Source organism: Eschrichtius robustus, chromosome 10 (assembly GCF_028021215.1).
Source record: "Eschrichtius robustus isolate mEscRob2 chromosome 10, mEscRob2.pri, whole genome shotgun sequence".
Classification (NCBI taxonomy): domain Eukaryota; kingdom Metazoa; phylum Chordata; class Mammalia; order Artiodactyla; family Eschrichtiidae; genus Eschrichtius; species Eschrichtius robustus.
This window is the reverse complement of record NC_090833.1, coordinates 92071430-92093922: the sequence shown is the minus strand read 5'-3', so window position 1 is coordinate 92093922 and position 22493 is coordinate 92071430. Positions and strand designations below refer to the sequence as shown.

At 42.5% G+C, this 22493-nt stretch overlaps 1 protein-coding gene across 8 annotated transcripts in view; it reads left to right on the top strand.

Moving 5' to 3' along the window:
- Nucleotides 1–22493, top strand: part of LOC137770222 (contactin-associated protein-like 3B) — a 156218-nt gene that overhangs the window by 12753 nt on the left and 120972 nt on the right. For 6 of the 8 annotated variants that reach the window (XR_011075144.1, XR_011075145.1, XR_011075141.1 and 3 more), the window contains exon 3: nucleotides 11062–11230. The exons of the other annotated variants lie outside the window; for them this stretch is intronic. The gene's annotated coding sequence lies outside the window, so the exon portion shown is untranslated. The remainder of the gene's footprint in view (nucleotides 1–11061; nucleotides 11231–22493) is intronic. 8 annotated transcript variants of the gene reach the window in all.

Genomic DNA, 22493 nt, shown 5'->3' with positions numbered 1-22493 from the left:
AGGCTCAGCAATTGTGGCTCACGGGCCTAGTTGCTCCGCGGCATGTGGGATCTTCCCAGACCAGGGCTCGAACCCGTGTCCCCTGCATTGGCAGGCAGATTCTCAACCACTGTGCCAACAGGGAAGCCCGATTTGGGAAGTTTTGTCCGAAAAATAAGAAAAGGGTTTAAAACAGTCAGATAGGATCACGTGTCACTGTGAAACAATAGTTATTCAGTTAGCCAAAGTAACAATAAAAGATTTCAAAGGCAAGTACAGAACAGATCTCTTAAAAGGTAGAAAAACTTAAAATCTGGTATCAAAGGCAGTCCAAAATCTTAAGAAACCTTGTCTTCTTAACAGAGAGAAAAGCGAAATTCAAGTTTTGCACCAGCTTACTTTTAAAATTTATTGACTCAATTCAACTTATTTTAAACTTAGTCAATCCTGACCACGTACAGAACTCTTTTTTTCAGGGTCCACTTTCCATAAACCTTCTGTCACTTATTTTAGCACAATTCTGACTTTCAAGTGGTCAAATATCTGGAGAGACTAATTTTAGATAGACCTTCCTAAAAGATAAGTATTTTAAAAAGTTCACCTAAAGCTCTTATTTCATTTGCATTTTCTTTCCTTAAAAGTTTCTTCACATCAGGTTATTTCCTTGCTGACAAATTTGCAATAGATATAACAAGATTTTATTTAGCTTATATTAAACCTAGGCACAATAAAAGTATTATACTTAATGTTGATGACTCTAACAGCATGTCTATATTAATTAGATCAACAAACGAACGTTAGTACCCGGTCTTAATTAATACTATTTCCCAGTTCACATGAACCTGAAGCTCATTTAGCTCAATTTCTCTTGTATTTCGAATAGTTTGGTTTGTAAGTGCTCACTTTTCTTTAAGCCAATTAAATAGAGCTCATCCACAAATCAACCTCAGCAATGTTATCCAAAGACAAAGACACATACGAGGACACAAACATACAGAGACGTCATAGTTGTCATTTCCAAATTTCAGCAGGGAGTCAGGTACAGCCACGTGAAACCCATCAGTTTACAAAAAGAGGTTGGATTCAAATTAGGTTTCTGAGAGATGGAAAAAATCAAACTCACTTGTCTAGATGGCTGAATTTTTACAGAAAAGACACTTAGGTTTTTTATTTATCCTTGATAAGTCAATTTCTAAATTACTTTACCCTCTTTTAAAAAGATGCATTTTAAAAAGATGGCAGAGATGAAGGTTCCGGAGCAGACCAGAAAGGACGTTTGCATCTCAAAGATACAGGCAAGTTTTTCCTAGGATGACTTTGTTCCCCCTTTGTTTAATATTTACAAGCCTCTTAGATAAACAGGGAGGGTTTGAGGAGTGGTATCTATCGGAGAGTCAATCAACTCGTTCCCCACTGTCAAAGTTCCCTGGGGCTCCTGTGGGGAAATTAGAATCGACGCCTCAAGTCCAAGGCCGTCACCTGGCCTCTTATAGGTTGTCAGCACAAGGGAAATTGCCCTGCTGTGGAAGTGGCTCCCGGTCCAAATTGGGTGGCCTGTGGAGTCTTAGATGGTGATACTAAATCCGGCTCCTGTGCTCTGGGGGTTCACACAGAAACTTCTATTTGATCCCCGTGGGTAGGGGAAACAGGAGGTGGTGAATATGATGGCGGCATGGGGGGAGGGTGGGCAGTTGGAACAACTGCCGGTGCAGCTTGCTGTTTTGCAAAACACTTGTAACTGCGAGATCCTATAAAAGTTGAGTGAGCCATTCAGGGGCTACCGCCCTTCTGATCCTATATTTTGGGTCCGCACCCTATTACAATAGTATATCATGTGTTTCTTAGTCATAGGCTCAGGGCTATGTTTCACCCATTTATCTAATATAGGCCCCAAAGGGCTCTCCTTCAGGGTAGATGGAGTATTTCCCATTGTGTACACCAAAACGCAAAAGACGCAAGCAAACTCTGGCATCAGTGCACACCAAACCAAGACCAAAACCAACGAACCAGTTCCCAAATCGGTTCTGAGGGGGTGTAGTGGTGTAGAGAGCAGCCGTCTGGTCCAGAAGCCCACAGGCAGCTAGGAGGAGCTGTGTTAGTCCAAAGGCTCCGGGACACATAGTCCATTCTCAGCCCAGAAGGAGCAGCCAGGGGGAACCAGTGGGAGGGCTTGACTAATTGACCTTTGTGCCTGCTATAAAGCTTATTGTTTAGCTCTTCGCCAGTAAAATATGGAGGGTTTGTACGTGGCTGCATAAATGGGTCTACGAATGATGGACAAGTGTGGTATTTGTTGCCTCCGGAGTGTGAAGAGACCTAAGTAAGACGAGTTGGGCTTGCTATAGTGTGTGGGGGGGCTGAATAGTTAACAGCTGAGGTTTAGCTGCAAGAGGAATTTCCTGGCTTTTAGAGGATCAGTTAATGCCCAGAAATGTAATAGTTGTGGAGAGCCCTTGAATTTTCTGTGGGGCAGTAGCCCACCTGGATGTTATAGATGGGTCACCAACCATGTTAGGGCCTCGTGCACCAATCTCCTGAGGGGCTCTGGATTAGAACATCAGTATAGTGCCAGACGGTGCAAGGGGACACCAGGTCTTGCCAGCAAAGACTGTGGGCAATAGCTGGGCTGTTAAGATAGCCAGTAGGCAGACAGGTTAGAACATACTGGGTGCCTTCTGCAGTAAAAGTAGACTGCAGCTGGGACTCCTCAATAACTGGTACTGAATAGAACATAATAGCTAGATTGTCCCAGCAAAGTAATTCCCTGGAGCCCTTTGGATAGCCTTAATTAACTGGACAGTATTGGAAATGGGAGCCTTAATAGTGGGGATCAGCACTGATATTTCCGTAGTTGCTTATAAGGCGCCACTCATTAATAGCAGGCTTTAATAGCAGCCAAATGGGGGAATTGAAAAGGAGAAATGGTGTGTTTAATGACTTCTTCTTGTCATAAATTTTGACTTTTGGGCTGCAATCCCACAGCCCCGTCATACATGTTATTGGGGGATATTTGCTGTCTTAGGTGGCAGTCTTATGGGCTCCCAATATTCAGCTTCCACCAGGAAGACCAGGGATTTGGGTTTGTTCCAAATGGCGTTGCGGTACATCAAGGCATCCATAGCTGTAACGGGAAAGGGTAGGGCCAAAGGGGCTACCACCACTAAACGATTTTTAATAAAGATTGTTTCAGTAGTGACATTCAATGGAAGTTGAATGCCTTCTACTCCCCTGACTATTATGCGTTGTAATCTAACGCGTGGCCCTTGCTTATAATTGAAGGGTTTCCCAGGAAGCACTGTAATTTGAGCTCCAGTTGTCAATGAGAGCCATAAGAAAAGTTGTTTATGTGTGTCCCAAGGATAATTAGAGAAGTATATGGGCAGTTGTCCCAGAGGAGGGCCACGCTCCAGGGATCTGCCAGGTCCCTAAGGCAGAGGCCTTGGCAGAGGTCAGGGTATAGGATTCGGAGAGGTGACAGCTGCCCATCACTCCAGTCTGCTGAAGAGTCTGTAACGCCTGAGCAAAAATTTCTACCTTGTGCTTGGGCTGTCCCAGGGTTACGTCATTAGGGACCCCGATCTCCAGAGCTGCCAATACAGGGAGGTCTGTTAGTCATCCCATGAAGGATGGAGCTGTGTGAAGCACCACCCCTTGGTGGAGACCAGTAAGGGTCCCAGAAGCCCCTATATCCCTTAAGGGTCCTCTGTTGGGTTCCTGGCCGATGGGGCAGCGGGGCCCATGTGCCTTTACTGGCAAGTGAGATTTGGGGCTTCAGAAAAATTATCTTTCTCATATCTAGCTACAACATGGATGCAGTCCAATGCCTGTTGTACTGTATCTGACGTTTCTTTGAATTATAACAGCATGGCTTTATAATTAGGGGGAACACAGTTCTCCCCCTTCCCTTGGAGAAATTTTTTCTAGAAAAATTTGCATTTCTATCATGGTATAGTTACATGTCTCTGTTTCTTGTTCATGCTGGTCATCCGATGTTTTGGTGCAATGGATGGTGACAGGGAATACCTGGAAGGGAGTTTTCCTCTTCCCTGACTCATATGCTGCCACTTCCCGTTTAGGGTGTCCCAGTCAGCCTCGGTGGGGTCAAGGGATGATTTGCAACAGCAGCAAGAATTGCAGCAACATAGGAGGCACTTACCTCAGCGGCATTTGCCCGCTCGGGGTGCCATGATGCCCCTGGTAGAGCTGCCTCTGTCATGGGTTAGGGCTGTGTGGGGAACTCATGGATGTATGTTTGGGGTATAGGACGGTTTGGGGTAATAGTAAAGCTGTGCAGAGACTGTATATGTGTGATCTGGGGAGAGATGAGGGGCCTGAGTGCCTTTATGAGTGTACGGTTGGTGTAGCATGGTGCGGCTGGGTGGTGGGGCTGGTTCTGGGTGTTTTGAGGCTGTGTGTGCAGGCATTTGAGAAGAGGTAGGGGTATGCATTTTAATGTTTTGTGTGTTGGATCTGTGTGTATTCCGAGTATAGGGGTTATACATATGCTCATCCTGTAGGGTAAGAGTTTAGGGAGCATATTTTTGGTGTGGAGGAATTTGCAGAGACTGGGGTTGTCAGTGTAAATTGGGGTTGCTAGCTGTGTGTGTATAATCAGGGGATGTGACAGAGGCTGTTTATAGTATCTCAAGAGGGAGATGGGTGTATGTTTGTATTGGGGGTGTGAGTTCATCATGTGTTCTGGGGGGAGTATTTAGGAGAAGGTTGGAAACATTGTGTCTCTGTGATGGTATTTTGTGTTTGTCTCAGCTTCTGAGGCATTGTACATACGTGGATGTTCACAGCTGTGGGGGGACTGTATGTGTTATATTTGGATTTGGGGGGTTGTGTCTTATATTAAGAAGTATGTGAGTTTGGTTTGAATGTATTTGGCTATTGTTGAAGGGTTTGTGTGTTTGCATTGGGGGGTTATATGGGGTTGGGTGGATTTTTGTGGGATATGAGGATTTAGGTGTTTGATTATCGGGGGCCGTTGGGGGTGTGTTTTTGTATTCAAGACTGTGGCTGTGATTTTATTGGGGTTTGTAGCGCATGTATATTGGAGCAGGAGGGTTCTGGGCACACAGGCATCTGCTTATAGGCAGGGAGTTTGTGTGTTTGAGGATGTTTGGAGCTCTGTGGGGCTGTGTGATGGTGGCACAGGCGACTGTGGGCAGGTGGAGTGTGTGTTGGGCTGGAAGGGAAACTCGAGGGCATGTTGGTGACTGTGAGGTGCCCATGTGAACTCCCACGTGGACTGACTTTGTTCCTTCTGACCTTCTATGGCTTGTACACATCCTGATCTTCTGTGGCAGCTACTCCCCTGGAAAAGTCAGCAATACTCTGCTCATTCTTAGCCAGATGAGTCAGGAAATGTCACTTCCTCTGGCAGCTGGATGTGTCTCTTGCAAGTGAGTGGTCCTGGAGTCCAGGGTGCAGGACTGGTGGACAGATGCAGAGTGAGGCTGATTCCCATTCCCCCATGAGCCCTCTCCTCAGTGAGGTGGCCAGGAGGTCAGGGCTGTATCTCCAGAGGGTCAGACATGGCCAGTCCTCTCTAGAATGTGCTGGAGGGGCCAACTCATTGAACGGACCCTGCCAAGAGATAAACAGACCCCGAGGACAATTCCTAAGGGAGAAGTCTATACCTACCCATCTTCCACTTTCTCCTTTGGATGGCCTCTACCACAAGGTAAAAGCTAAGCCCCCTCACACGGCCCTTCTTGGCCTGGTCTTACTGACCGGCCAGTCTCTCCCCACATCCTGGCTCACTCTGGGCCCTCTGGTGATACCAGCATGAGGCCCCCCTGCATGTCAGTTCTCACCTCCTTGCCTTGGCCCTTGCTGCCCTTGCTGTTTGTCCTGCTCTTCCTCCCCCAAGGCCGTGAGTCACCTTCTGCAGGTGGGAAGGATCCACTGAAAATGCAAATTTGGGTAATTACTGCATCACCTGAGTCTCTAGCACGTGCCAGGCACTATGACGCTTGCCAAATCCATAAAAACCCCACAAAGCAGATGTGCTATTAGTTGCACTTTGCAGGTGATGAAGCTGAGGTTCAGAGGTGAGCAACCATGACCAAGTACCCTGTATGTACCAGAATATCAATCAGACTGGTCAACGTATCCAATGAAGCCAAACATTAGTCTGATCAGGACGCCTAGATGCCAGGCTGTAAAGGCGCAAAATATGTCCCAGCAAGAGAAGGAGCAGTGCCAAGTACCCCAGCAAAGAAGCAGAGTTCATATCCTGCTTTCTTAATCAAAATAGCTGCAGATCAACCCACAGTTTCCTAGTCTGTTAATAGGAGGAAAATACCAATGTGCGTTGTCCTATAAAACTACCTTAAGATAGATTATGATCCCGAGTGCTTTGGTAATGACCCCAAATCATCATCATGAAGTTGGGATACTTCTTAAAACACTGCAAGTCTTACACACTGGCATATAGAATCTGTAAAGTCAGTTCTTTGGGTAATGACGGTAGATAGAAGTGGCCCAGAAGGACAGAAGACAGAAAATAGAGCAGAAACTATTTGTCCAGAGGTGCCAATGGGTCATAGCCAAGGTTCAAGCATTACTAGGGAGGTGGTGAAAATAGTAATGGGCATAGAGTGTAATAAGTCAAGGATATCGAATGTAGTTTCCAATGAAAGGTTGTGAAAGACATATAACTAAAAAGATAATAGGCTGGGAGGTGAAATAGTACAAAACATTTGATATATTTTTTACAAGGATAAAAGAAGATAGAAATGAACATTAAAGAAGTAGGTCAAATAGAAAAACTGTAAGATGGTAATAACCTCACAATATGATGAGGCAACTTAGATTTATTTTGTTTAAATAAATTGGTAGCCTATATTTAGAGTAGTTTTAAGTTTAAAGAGAATTTGAGCAGAGTATAGAGTTCCCATACACCCCCTCACATCTATTCCCCAAACCAAAGTTTCCCCTATTATTAACGTCTTGCATTAGTGTGGGGCATTTTTTACAATTGATGAGCCAAAGTTCATACATTCCTATTAACTAATATCCATAGTTTACATTACAGTTTACTCTGTTGCATATCCTATGGGTTTTGACGAATGTATGACAAGCATTGACCATTACAGTATCATACAGAATAGTTTAAGTGCCCTACCTTTTCCAGGATGTCATATAGCTGAAATCATACAGTATGTATCCATTTCAGTTTGGCCTCTTTCATTTAGCAATATGTGTTTAGGGTTCCTCCATGTCTCTTCCATTTAGTACTCTTATAGCTCAAGCTGCCATAACATAATACTATAGGCTTGGTGACTTTAACAACTCACAGTTCTAGAGGCTTGGAAGTCTAAGATCACGGTGCTGGCCAATTCAGTGCCTGGTGAGGGCTCTCTTCCTGGCTTGCAGACAACTGTCTTTTTCACTGTGTCCTCACATGGTGGAGAGAGACAGAAAAAACTCTCTGGTTTCCTCTTACAGGGGCACTAATAGAGCCTAATCCTCATGACATCATTTAATCTAATTACCTGCCAAAGGCCTCATCTCCAAATACCATCACTTTGTTAGAGCTTGAATATATGAATTTTGGGGGGACAGAATTCAGTTGCTAGCCTCATTCTTCTAACAGTATAAAATATGACGAATAAAGAAAGCTCATCATTAAATTATCTCTTTTCTAGAGTTTCTGTCCCCATGTAGTTATCAACTCCTGGGTAAGATAGCCTAGGAAAGCAAAATTTTAAAAAACACATGAAGAAGTTTTTTTGAATCTCAAAATGATTTGAAGGCAAGAAACAGTGTTTGAGAGAAAATTGGGGAACCTTACTTGCATAAGAAAAGGTGATATTCCTGTTCAGAGTTGAATGCCATTTTGGAGCCAGTCAAGCCAGGCTGAGGAAGCACATTCTAAGCAGAAGCAATAAAAATTGTGTGCAAAGAGCCAGGCTTGTTCTAGAAATTAAACAAGCCCCACTGTGAATGTGGAAGAGTGAATGAAGGGATGAGAAGCAGGATAGGTGAATGGAAACTAGGTTACAGAGGCCTATGAGTACAGATGGGCATATGCATGTAAGAACACTACTCATGGCAGGGAAAGAACCACCTGGATGTATGAGAAGGAACAAGTTCTTAACACTCACAAAGGAAAAAAAAAAAAGAAAGCCTGGTCTTCCCAGCTAGAATGGAAAACTGTTTAATACATGAGTATTCAGAATAGTTTTCAATCCTGAAATGTGGGGAAAAACTTAACATGGTCTAAACATTACTTGGGTTCCACCTAAAAAGCTTAAAAGCAAGACTCAGAAGGATAAAATTATTTTTAAGTAATTTAACTGCATCCCAGAACAAAGTTCAAGAATATGTACAGAAACACTAAAATATTTAGCACCAGAAAAGGAAAATCTACAGTGACTGTCATCCAATAAAAAAATTACCAGGTATATCAAGAAGCAGGAATATAGAACCACAATGAAGGGAAAAAAAACCTAATTAAAACTGACCCAGAAATAGAAAAATTAAAGCATTAGTAGACAACAAAACTAAAGTAGATATTATAATTATATTTCATATTTTCAAGAAGCTACAGGAGGGATTGGACATGTAAAGGAAGGTATTTTTAAAAAAGCAAATCAACGTTTTAGAGATTAAAACTAAAATAGCTGAGATTAAAAGTACATTGGATAGAATTAACAGTAGATTAGACATTGCAGAAAAGAATTAGTTAACTGAACAAAAAGCAATATACATTATTCAAAATAAACACACAAAGAAAAGAAAAAAAACTTTAAAAAGATATGAATATCAAGAGAATGGGAAGTCAAGTCATAGATGGGGAGAAAAAATTTGTAAAAGACAAATCAGATAAAGGATTGGTATGAAAATATACAAAGAACACTTACTGCTTACCACTAAAAAAAGAGGACAACCTGATTAAAAGTGGACAAAAAATCTAAACTGACACCTCAGTAAAGAAGATATAAACTATCAAATAGGCATATGAAAAGATGCTCAACACCTTATGTGTTTGGAGAACTGCAAATTAAAACAACAATGAGAAACCACTATGCAGCTATGAAGAGGACAAAAATTCAGAACACTGACAACACCAAATGCTGGTGAGGATGCAGAGCAATAGGAACTCTCATGATTGCTGTAGGGAATGCAAAATGGTACAGACTCTTTGGAAGACAGTTTGGCAGTTTAATAAAAGAGTAAATATACATTTACCATAAAATGCAGCAATCAAGCTCTTTGGTATATACCCCAAAGAGCTGAAAATTTACGTCCATACAAAAGCCTGCACATGAATGACTGTGGCAGCTTTGTTCATAATTGCCAAAAATTAGAGGCAACCAAGGTGCCCTTCCATAGATGGATGGATTAAAAACAAACAAAGAAACAAACAAAATCCTGTTCCACATTCATACAATGGAATATTATTCAGCAATAAAAGGAAATAAACTACCCATGAAAAGACATGGAGGAACTTAAATGCATATTACTAGGTGAAATAAACCAATCTGAAAGGGCTACGTACTGTATAATTCTTAACTATATGATATTTTAGAAGGCAAAGCTATGGAGACCGTAAAAAGATCAGTGGTTGTTGGGGGTTTGGGAGGAGGAAGGGAAGAGTAGGTTGAGTAGGTGGAACACAGGGGATTCTTAGGTCAGTAAAAGTATTCTGTGTGATATTACAGTGGTGGATACATGTTGTATTAGTCAGAATTCTCCAAAGAAGCAGAACCTATAGAATACATGCATGTGTCTGTAACAGGGAATTAGCTCTTATGATAATGGAAGCTGAGAAATCCCACAGTCTGCCATCTGTAAGCTGGAGACCCCAGAAAGCTAGTGATATAATTCAATCCTAGTCCAATGGCCTGAGAACCAGGGGAGGTGGTGATATAAATTCCAGTCTGAGGTCAGGAGAAGATGAAATATCTCACCTCACACCATGAGGCAGGAAAAAGGGGCAAATTCTTCCTTCCCCCAGCTCTTGTTCTATTCAAGCCCTCAACAGACTGGATGATGTCCACCCACATTGGCGGGGGGGGCAATCAACTTTACTGAGTCCACCAATTTCAATGCTAATTTCACCTGGAAATTCCCTCACAAAATATACCCAGAAATAATTTTTAATCTGGGTCCCCCATAGCCAGTTAAGTTGACACATGAAACTAATCATCACAAGTCGACCCTGTGTCAACATGACACCCATATGCATCTCCTCAAATCTTACTTAATCCCCAAATAAGACAATAACAAGGTCTTAATTCCACTTAATATGATACAACAATTCTGAGTCCAATCAAAATACACTAACCCTATCCCCAGAAGAGGAGGTAAATCCTTGTGATATAACTTAAAGTACTATAATGTAAAATTAAGAGTACTTACATATTATGATATAAAATCCATACAACTCATGTTACATAATAAGGGAATATGAGAGAGAAAAAACAAATACACACTTAACACAAATATATTCATAGCAAAAAAAAATGGTGTACTCATGACAATTACAGTCCTCGTTTCTGTAAGTGGTCAGTTACAGCTGGTCTTTGTAACTACTTTCTTATACCCATTCTGTATTCTTTCTATCTTCAGCAGGCACCTCAGCAGATCGTGGTTCTTCCCTGGTGGGTGACCAAATCCTTCCTTCTTGAATAGTCTGGGTCATTAGTAGCCCTGCCTAGACTGGGTTGTTGTAGTTTTCCACTGAGCTTAATCAAAGAACATGGTAATACTAAGGGATGCCTTAAGCGATCTACTATATCCAGATACACTTTTCCTTACTTCCGTGTGGAAGAGTAGTCCGCAAGTAGTATCCTTGTATCAACAAACACTTTCCTTTCCTTCTTTGTCTGTTGATTCAGAGGCATGAGGAGCCCAAGGTAGCTGGGTGTTAGTCTTAACTCCCAGTTCTTTGGAATCATTGCTGTGTCTCCTGGTAGAAGCATTTTCCCCTTTGGAACTCAGACCAGCAGAGCATAAGGTCACAGGAACAAAAAGCAAAAATTTGATAGTGGGTCACTAGGGATAATACTGAAGAGTTGAAAATAACTCTTCTCATTTTTGTCCCTTAAAATTCCTGGACCCGAGAATCCTGGCTATGGAAGAAAGAGGACCATATATTGGACTCCAATTGAGAGCATATACAACCCTCTGGAGAACCTTGCCCTGGGACAAGCAGAGGTATTGTCACATAGCCAGCCCTGTAACTGAGTCTTCAGAAGGCCATTCCACCATTCTATCAAGCCTGCTGCTTCAGGTAAGACTAGTGAATTCCAAGGGCCCATTGCCTCACTTCATCTGCTGTGAAATGTATTCCTTGATCTTGAGCAATGCTTGCAGAATCCCATGACAATGATAAGTCATTCTGTAAGATCATGGGTGGTAGTTACACAGAAGTGACGTATGCAGGAAAGGCAAATCTGTACCCAGAGCAAATGTCTATTCCAATAAGAACAAAATACTGCCCCTTGCACAATGAAAGCTGTCCAGTGTCATCAGTCTGCCACTGACTAGCTGGCTGATCACCCGGGGAATAACACCATATTGAGGGCCCACTGTTGGTCTCTGCTGCTAGGTGATTCTTTTTGATTGGGAATTCAGTAGTGGCTGTAGCCAGTGGAAGTCGATATTGCTGAGCCCATGCGTAACCTGCGTCCCTGTCACCATGGCCACTTTGTTGATGAGCCCATTGGGCAATGACAGGGGTGGCTGGGGAAAGAGGCTGACTGGTCTCCACAGAACAGGTCATCCTATCTACTTGATAATTAAAATCCTCCTGTGCTGAGATCACCCTTTGATGATGAGCATTCACATGAGACACAAATATCTTCATGTTTTTCAACTATTCAGAGAAATCTGTTCACATACCTCTTCCCCAATTTTCTTTATGACCAACTTTCCAGTCATGCTTTTTTCAATTCCTGACCACCCAGCGTGTCTGACCATTTCTGCTTCCAAGTGTTTCTCCCTCAGCCAGGTGCATGGCCTCAAGTTCTGCCCACTGGGAGGATTTCTCTTCACCACTGTCCTTCAGAGATGTCTCAGAGAGGGGCTGAGGGCAGTAGCTATCCACTTTTGGGTAGTGCCTGCATATTGTGCAGAACCATTTGTAAACCAGGCCTGCCTGAGTCTCCCTCCGTCAATTAAGAGTAGGGAAGTCCCCTTGACGTCATAGGTGCAGGCTGGGAGAGAAAAGGTAGTGTAGCAGAAGTGAGGACTGTGGGCCTTTGAGCTACTTCTTCATGGAACTTACTTGTGCCTTCAAGACCTGCTCTGGCCTGATCACATATATACCATATCCATTTGACGATGGAGTGCTGCTGTGCATGTCCTCTGTTATGGCTTGGTGGTTAAGATACCACTTAGTTCATGATGGGCAGCTCAGGTCACATGGTAACTTGATGGCCCAAGGTTAAGTGTTCAGTCTCTACAAAGTTCAGTAGCAGACCTCTTGTTTCTCAAAAGGAGACTAGTTACCAAAATGATGGAAGGGCCTTGCTCCACAGTTCTTAAGGCCTGTGCTTTGATTCACCTATGCGGGCCTTCGAAAGGCTCCAGACAGCATCCTTATTTGCCACAGACATGTCAACACCATTGTGTCTTCTGGATCTTATGGCCCAAGTGGCAAAGCAGCTTGCACTGCAGCCTGGACCTGTTACACAGCCTTCTCTTGTTCTGGCTTCCATCCTAAACTAGCAGCTTTTGGAGTCACTTCATTAAAAAGTCTGGAGTAACACATCCAGATGAGGAATACGTTGCCTCCAAAACCCAAAGAAATCACTAAGAGCTGTGCCTGTGCTTTGGTTGTAGGAGGTGTCAGAGACGACAACTTATCCTTCACCTTAGAAGGGATATCTTGACATGGCTCATACCACTGGGCCCCTAGAAATCTCACTGATGTAGGAGGCCATGGCATTTTGTCTTATCTATTTTCTGTCCTCTGACACATAAATACCTTACCAACAAATCTAGAGTAGTTGCTACTGCTCGTTCACTAGATCCAACCAGCATAGCGTCAGCAATGTAATAGACCAGTGTGATATCTTATGGAAGGGAGAGTCAGGTGTATTTTCTAGCAAACTAAATAATGGCATCAGGCTGGAAAGTTGATATACTCATGAGGTAGGACAGTGAAGGTGTATTACTGGCCTTGCCAGCTGAAAGCAATCTGCTTCTGGTGGGCCTAATGGACAGGGATGGATAAAAAGGCATTTTCCAGACCAAATCCATATACTTACATACCATTTACCAGGGTGAGTGTTAACTTTCTCAAGCAATGAAACCACATCTGCAACAACAGCTACAATTGGAGTCACCACCTGGTTAAGATTATGATAATCTACTGTCATTCTCAAGATCCATCTCTCTTGTGCACAGGCCAGATAGGATGTTGTAGGAATCACCACCCCTGCCTCCTTCAAGTCCTTGATGCTGGCCGTAAACTCTGCAGTCCCTCCATGAATGTGGTATTAAATTTTATTTATTGTTTTCCTAGGTAGAGGCAGTTCTCCTGGCTTTTACTTCGTCTTTCCCATCATAATAACCCTCCCTCCACAGGTCAGGGAACAAATGTGGAGAATCTGCCAGCTGCTAAATATGTCTATACCAAGTATACATTCCAGAACTGGAGAAATAACCACATGATTGGTTTGGAGAACCATTGGGCCCATGGTGAGACAGAACTGAGCTAAAACTCCATTAGTCGCTTGACTTCCATAAGCTCTACTCTGACTTTTGGGCCCCTGCAATGTTTTAGGTCTCTTGGAATTAGTATCATTTCAAAGCCAGAGTCCGTTGTTCCCCAAAAGGTCTAATAATTTCCTTTTCCCCAATGCACAGTTACTCTGGTAAAATGCCAAACATCATTCTGGGGAAGGCTGGGGCAAGAATTGACAGTATAAACTTTCAGAGTGCACTGGGGTCCTTCCTTAATGGGGCCCAGCCTCTCCTTCATTCCAGGGGTTCGGGATCCATAAACTGGCTCATGTCTAGGAATGTATTGAAGGGATGTGACTCTCTGTGTTTATGATTCAGGTTCGACTTTTATTCACTTGACCTAGAACTTTTCTGCTTATACAGAGAAGTACAAATTTAGTAGGCTTCCTATCTATTTCACTTCTAGGAACACCATGATCAATTAATCAACACCATAAGTCAGCATGAGTCAGACTATTCTGATTGCTGCTTTGACTCTGCTGTACATTAAGGTAACCATGTCCACTTTGCCTTCAGTGGTTGAATATTGTCACTTGGCCCCTACCACCTCAGGATTCAATTACCCTCTTTGCATTTAGGTTTCCCAATGCAGTGATTGCATTTCCCACTGTGAGGTCTGATCTACAGAGAAAGCAACCATAGAGTATTCAAGGTGTCAACTGAAAAAAAAATGCGCAACTTAAAAGTTGAAAATTATGTTGCATTTGGAACATAACTGAGGACTTAAGCCTGGGATACAGCCTCTCAGATAGCTCTGGGGACAGTTCCAAAGAGAAACAGAATATATAGGAGTTTTGCCAAAAAAACCCAAGTAATCAAACATCAAAACTTTCCTGCTAATTAAAGGAAAACCAGACATCTCAAGTTAACGATTTTAACACTTTTCTATGTATGGGAAGATGTAAGAATCTGGGCTTAATAAAAGTATTCCTTTGATATGCACCTAAACTATCTAGGGCCAGTATCCTGTTTTTCTACATCTTAAATCCCCTCAGGGTGCACTATCAGGGGTGGCTGCAGTGGCTGGTGGATTGGTGGCTGCAAGATCCTTTGTTTACTGGTATGGCAGGTGACATTCTTTGTCCACAAAGGATATTGGGGATCCTCTCATAGATTTATTCCTCACAGTATTGATGGAAGGTAAAACTTCTGGAACCCCCCAGTCAGGTGAGCAGGTTTTAAGTGACAAATCTACTCTAACATTCCTCTATCCCTAAGCCTCTGAAGTTCTTCTCTAGCTTAAACTGAGGCAAGTCCAGCATTTCCAGGGTACTCATGGGGGGCCACCTTTTGGCCTATGTTTCAGCCAACCAACCAACAAAACTGCTAGAGCCCTTTCTAATTCCTCAAGCTGCAACAGTAAATGCAGAAGCCCTATTTAGTGAGCCCATACATTCAGCCTCATTCAACCTTATAAGGAATTCCTTCTTCCATTTTCCCACACCTTTAGTACTTATTCCCACACATTTGCCAAGATTTTGTCTGTGTAACTTAGAACATGGAAGTCATTATTTTGGAATGTAATGCACTTCCTCATGAGTCACAGATTGTATCCCACCTTTAGGGACCTGCTGAGCTTGAGTCTAGTTAAAGGTCCAGAAGTAAGGTGGGGTGGTAGGGGTGGGTCCTGAGGAGACTAATAATTCTGTTACATGACAATTGCGTCAGGGGAAGCTATGACCCTTTCCTCAGGCAATGCAGGGTTAATCCCCTCAGAAGGAGATGGAAAGGCTGATACCCTGTATGTAGAGAGGCCGCTTCCACTGGGGTTGAGGAAGCCATCTCTGCTGGGGCCGGGGAGGCCAATACCACTGGTAATAAAAGATTCATCACAGTTTAGGGGCTCAATATCCCCAGCTTCATCAGGATCTTCCCACGGGTCCCCATCCCGACTTATAAGATCCAGTTCTTTCCCAATCAATACCCTCACATTGATTCAACAGTAGATGCCCTTCAAAACTGGGAGTTCAACTTGCATTGTAATTCAACCAGTTGCACGATGAGGTTCTGTGCTTGATTTCCAGCCCTGTAGCTACAGGAGACAGTGGTCTCCTTCAGGGCACATGGTCATTTATGTGGCACTTGAGCTGGGAGTTCAAATCACCAAGTTCATCCTTTTCTTTCAGTGACATAAGAAGCAACAGAACCACATAAGTATATACACTGGTTTTCCAAAAATGTTCAAAAGTATCATATACGTTCATCCCAGAGAAATTAAATTTTATGTCCATGCAAATATCTCTACATGATTGTTTCTAGCAGCTTTGTTTGTAATAGTCCCAAACTAGAAACAATAAAAATGTTCTAGAATAAGTGAATGGTTAAACAAACCGTGGTACATTAATACTATGAAACACTACTTAACAGTAAAAAGGATTAACTACTGATACATGCAAGTACTTGGATGGATCTCAAAAAACATGCTGGGTGAAAAAAGCCAACATTTGAGGTTGGTGTTTGAAGGTCACATATTATATGAATACATTTATATAGCATTCTCAAGATGACAAAGAAGGAGACAGATAAGTGGTTGCCAAGTTTTAGGGATGGTGCATGGGGGCCAGGGTGGGAGGAAGGTAAGTGTGACTATATATCGGGGTAACAGGAGGGAGATCTTTGTGGTGATGGAACAGTTATGTATCTTGATCTTGGTGGTGGCAACACATGTGATAATATGGCACACATATACCTTGTAGCAATGTCAATTTCCCAGCTTTGATAGTATCCTATTGTTAGATAAAATGTAACCAATTAGGAAAACCAGATGAAGATTACTTGGGGCTTTACTGTCCTATTTTTGCAACTTCCTGTCAGTTTATAATTATTTCAGAAGAAATCATTAAAAAAAGTAATGTGTTCAAATAAGAAAAAGTCTATATAGAAGTGTTTTTTTGAGGGTGCTAAACTCTTCAAGACAACTTCAACTTTCAGGCAGTCATTTTATCATTTGTAACATAATAAGAGAAGCAAAAATTGTATTAGGGACTATATCTTGGGGAAAATTTAATGTAATTTTTGACACACTGTATTAGAAACATTCGTTTCTGCTGAATAATATTTGCTAACTTTTGAGATAGGTTAACCACAGGTAGATAAGTCTAGTAACCAATGAATAACATGAACAGAAAGGCAGTCTCTTAAGATACGTGATATCATGCTCTATGGAATTTTTCATTAATTTAGACAATTTTGTAGAGCTCCGATGTCAAGGTAAGTGACAAGTCCAAAGCTGCTGAAACCTAATGAGAATTACAAGAGGTTACATGGTAAATTGTGGCAAACCGATTCCAGCGGTCCCCAACTTTTTTGGCACCAGGGACCAGTTTCGTGGAAGACAGTTTTTTCCACGGAAGCAGGGGGGATGGTTTAGGCAGTAATGTGAGCTACAGTGGCGGGCGTGATTCAGGTGGTAATGCAAGCAGTGTGGAGCAACAGATGAAGCTTCTCTCTCTCTCTCTCACCCACTGTTCACCTCCTGCTGTGCCCCCTGGTTCCTAACAGGCCTCGCACAGTGGGTTGGGGACCGCTGGATTAAGCGATGAAAATAAAGAGTTACAGAGCTGGTATAGAATTTAAAGACTTCACAGTGACATATTGTTTGAGAGACTCTGAAGTGATTTCGTGGTGTTTCCAAGTTTGCTGGGGACTGGGGACCAGGCCCAACCCAGACTATTTGGCCCCTGTACCGTGATCTTCCCTGAGAGCCAGGCTCTGTTGCTTTCCTGCACACTCCCCGCTCTTTCCTCACAAGTTGTCTTCGTAGCACTGTGCAGCTTTAGCCAGATTTCAGGGCACAGAGAGCCTGCCTTGAACTGAGAGCATCTCTCCCACACATGCGCTTGAGGGCAGCCTGGGCTCTGCTCAGCTCTGAAGAGTCAGTCTTCAATGAACCCTATTACAGTTAAGGAGCTTCTCTGTAGCTTAAAATACTTGAGAAAGAGGAAAGAAAACTATTTTAGAAAGTATCTAATTGGAGCTATCCCAATCATATTTTTCATCAATGACTTTTGTGATTCCAGGCTTTTATAAGCACAATGATTCTGACACATTTTTAGGGAGAAAAGAGAGTGTTCTTTCCTACTTTAGTTATACTCTTTCAGTCACTGTAGTTTCATATTATTGAATGTACAAGACCAAAAACATCCACATATTCATATTCGCATTTGGAAAGATGTGCTTTAAAAATGTTTCTTAAATGCATTCTCACTATCAAAGTCACAAGAATACCTTCTGCAATAGGGAGGAAAAGGTGACTGTTATTTCTCTGTAAAATCAAATAGGATACAGACCAAGTGGTAGGCATTCAATGAACGTGGCCCCCGAGACCATGTGTGGTGGTGATAAAGCCCTGGGATAGGAGTGCTGGCCAGGTCCTTGGTCTCTGGGTGAGTTCTCTTCATCTGTTCCATTAGAGCACTGGTCCAGAGTCCTTTCGGCTTACGCATTCAATGATTCTGTCCCACTAGTTCTTAGGCAAGATAAAACAGAACAAAACAAAACAAAATCAATAAAAAACACTTAAAAAGTAAATGAGCAAACTCTGCCTGACCTAATGTGAAGGAGTCACTTACTGTTCCCTATTTTGAATGGTATCCTTGTAATACCTATAAGTGGTTATCTATCTGGGTATTAAAATGTTTTCATAAGGACCTGCTGTACAGCACAGGGAAAACACTCAATATTTTGTAATAACCTATATGGGAAAAAATCTGCAAAAGAATATATATATGTATATGTGCATATATATATATGTATGTATAACTGAATCACTTTGCTGTACGCCTAAAACTAACACAACATTGTAAATCAACTATACTTCAATAAAATAAATAAATAAATTTTAAAAATTGTGTTTTCATGAGTAGATGCTCCGTGAGCGAGCTGCTGGCAGGGGAAAATGCAGTGTGCTGCATCCGTGTGCTTTTTCTGTGCCAAGTATTATTTGAGGAAGGAAAAAAACCTGCAACAATTCTGCTTTTGCAACATGACTTGAATCACCAGAATGTCTAGAATTCCTGTGTTCTCAAGGTGCTATCTTTCAGTTAGCATGGAATTAAGGAGATGAGGGGAATGGAAGTCTAAAATTCAGTCCTTAACTGTGAAATGCTTATGAATGGAGGTACATAAAGCTTAATATATTGGAAAGTGTGTGGACTCGGTCATTTAGTAAAAAATATTTGGGGCTTACTATGTGACAGGCACCGTGTGACTTGCGGTGGATGTGTAAGGCTTGGATGGTGTTCCCAGGAAGCTCAATGTTTAGTGTGGCCTCTTCACTCTAGTTCTGCCAATAATTAACCATGTGAGCACTTTGGAGGGTGTTTCGTCGGCACTAAAAAGGAAAATGAGAGCACAGGGCCTGAGTCTCTCAGGGGTCCCTGTTTGCTTCTATGAACCTGCTGAGAGTAAGGAATGTATTCATGTGTCAATTGGAGGATAAACTGTTACGTTCTCTTCTTCTTTTGATGTATGTACATATGTATGTATGTGTTTATTATTTATTGATTTAACTGAAGCTTAGGATTCTTTTTTTAATTTGGTTCTTCAATTATACTCTAAATAGAGTTTGTTTACAATAGGCTGTTCCTTGACAGCTTTCTTCTGGGAAGACATGAAAATACAACAATTAGGTGTATCAACTCATTCAGAATGACAATGAATGAAGGGAGCAGATTCCCCTTCTTGGTGCCTCTGGCAGCCAGTGTGAGGGCCTGAACCTTGGGCTCGGCCACTGGGATCCTGCAACCCAAGACTGAGAGTCAGGAACAAGTGGGGAAAAGATTAAGAAGCAGTCGGATTTTATTGTTGTGATTGCAGGTGTGGAGTTCTTGGGGGAGGGGGGCACCACAGCAGGCAGAAGCAATGGCCTGTCCAGCTACATGGATGGGTCCAGGGCAGCTGAGCTAGAGCTCTTCAGTGGCAGAAGCAGTACTCTGGGTCACATCTTTCTTTTTTTTGATTGGTATCATTTATTTTTGTTAATTAATTTTTATTGGAGTATAATTGATTTACAACGTTGTGTTACTTTCTGCTGTACAGCAAAGTGAATCAGTCATACATATACATGTATTCACTCTTTTTTAGATTCTATTCCCATATAGGTCATTACAGAGTATTGAGTAGAGTTCCCTGTGCTATACTGTAAGTTCTTATTGGTTATCTATTTTATATATAGTAGTGTGTATATATACATCTTGACCATTTCTATGACACATTGTTTTATAGGACCTGACTATTCTTCTGAACTAGTGACCACTTCCACTTTCACTTGTGAACCATTTAATGACCTGCTTACAAACCCTTTTCTTCCTGTCACTAAGTGGCGACTCTGATTACTTAGAGATGGTCTGACCCATAGGAGGGATGCGTCCACCAGCTGGCACAACAGTGGCTCCACTGAATGAAAGCTGGTGCTGCCCCTGGCATCCTGGGCTCTGCTGATCACTAGGCAAGCTGGGAAAAAAGTGTTAGGAGATGGGTGGGAGAAATCCTTTCTGATGATCAAAGGGATCTTGTGTCCTGCCTCCCTACATCTATAGCTTATGAAAATCCAAGAGGCAACAACACCACATTGGCTGGGCTGTGAAGGTCTCAGTTCCTTCAGAAATGAAGGTCTGGATCGTGTCACCAAGTGAAGACACCAATGAGCCTGGTGCTGGCTGAGAACAAGGTGACCATGGAGCAGAGAGTGGCTGAGGGACGTCACAGTATCACGAATGATGCAGACGCACATGCCTACACATGTTTCCTTCCATGCTCCGTAACTCATCTTCCTCCCCCATCCCTTTCCCTTGTCAGACCATTTTATATAGACCACTATAGTGATGGTTACATTCACCATTACTCTGTGGGTTTCTGATGATGTAGATGTGCCTGTGACCGTCTTAGAGGAGGATTAGACAACATCCAGAGATCCTAGGATTGGGGCTGGATGCAGAGACTTGAGGTTTTCTGCCTTTGGTGAGTGGGTGGTACCCTTCCTTATCTGAAAGAGAATTGTGTTCAGCAAGACTTACAATTTCTGGAATTTGAAGTGTGTATGTTACTGACCAGGGTTCTTGGCCTCCTTAATCAATAGAAATTGATCAGAGACCAGACAAGAAATTCAGGCAAAGCTTTATTGGGACCCCTGCTGCAGCAGGGGGAGCGAGAACAAGCAACAGGTTCCCTTGCTCGCTTCCTGGGGGTGGGGGTGGGGGCAGCTGGTTCCTTATATGGGGGGGAGGTAGTGGTGTGTCCCGGGGTTGGGCCGGAGGGGTGGCTTAGGTGGTCTGCCCACCCCTTGGGTGGTGCTGAGTGCAGGGGGCATGCGCAGAACCCAGCCTTTGCTCCCGACCCCCGTTTTTGCTTCTAGCTCTTCAGAAGTGGCAGTTGGGCTTTTTTGGTCTTTCTGTATCTTTTGTCCAGAATTTGCCCCAACTGTGCATGCACGCAGTTATTTTTAGTCCCTTATAGTTTCTTTGCATTTTGTTGCTCTAAGAGACATTTGTCCAGGTGCAAGCACTGCAGCCCTGCAGCAAAGGCTCCCAGGTCCCAGCCTGTTTCATGTACATGAATAGATGTAAATTTGGGAAACTGTGCTTGTTATTTTTCGACTGTCCAGCACCCACCCGCCCCTGACTCTGTGGAATTAACCCAGATGTGATTTCCTCTTGAGAGGCAGCGTGTTTCCTGCTACTGTGGAAACCACTTCACCTGCAGATGAGAGTGGGGCTGTGACCTGCACTCTGTATTAAGCAGGTTGTTGTTCTTTTCTTCCACCCTTTTTCTTCTCCTTCTTCTTCTTCTTCTTATTATTATTTTGGGATAAGAACACAACGTAAGATCTATCCCCTTAGCAAATTTTTAAGAGCACGTACAGTGTTACTAACCAGAGGCACTATTCTGTACAGAAGATCTCTAGGACTTATTCATCTTGCATAACTGGAACTTTGTTCCCTTTAACTAACACCTTCTCTATTCCCCCTCCCCTCAGCCCCTGCCAACCACCATTCTACTCTGTGCTTCTGTGATTTGACGATTTTAGATTCCTCACGTAAGTGGTATCATGTAGTATTTGTCCTTCTGTGTCTGACTTACTTCACTTAGCATAATTTTTCCACATTCATTCATGTTGTCACAAATGGCAGGATTTCCTTCTTTTTTAACACTGAATAATAGTCCATTATATATATCTCACATATCTTTTATCCATTCGTCTGTTGATGGACATTTAGGTTGCTTCCACATCTTGGCCATTGTGAATAATATTGTTGCAGTGAATGTAGGAGTGCAGAAATCTTAATGAGATCCTGATTTCAATTCCATTAACTATATACCCAGAAGTAGGGGAGGTTCCTCAAAAAAAAACTAAAAATAAGAGGATTGTTAGCTCTTGGTTGGTCCTGAACAGGCAAAAATAAAGGGGGCAGCAGGGTCCAACCAAAAGGCAAATATGGTCCTGCCCCCTCACCCACTCCCACCCTTGATCCAGGGGTATTTGGTTTCTACTTATTTCCCAAGCCCAGTCCTTCAGCCTCTTATTGATTCTGTGAGCCCATAAGATGCTTTAATAAATTCTCCGTTTCTTAAGAAAAATTGTCCGATAATGTTGCTCCCAACAAAGAATTATGCTACTCCTTACTGTCAAGAGGAATTTTAGCATTTATAATTCAGAGTTTACTGAATTGCAGTATAGTGCAGGCCTTGTAGTTTCATTACGAAGGAAATCCTGGTTTACTCCATTAAAAATCTGAGACCTAAAATAGAAGTTGAGTCAGATTTTTATTGACTCAAGCAACAAAGAAGAGTTCTGTTCTTGTGGA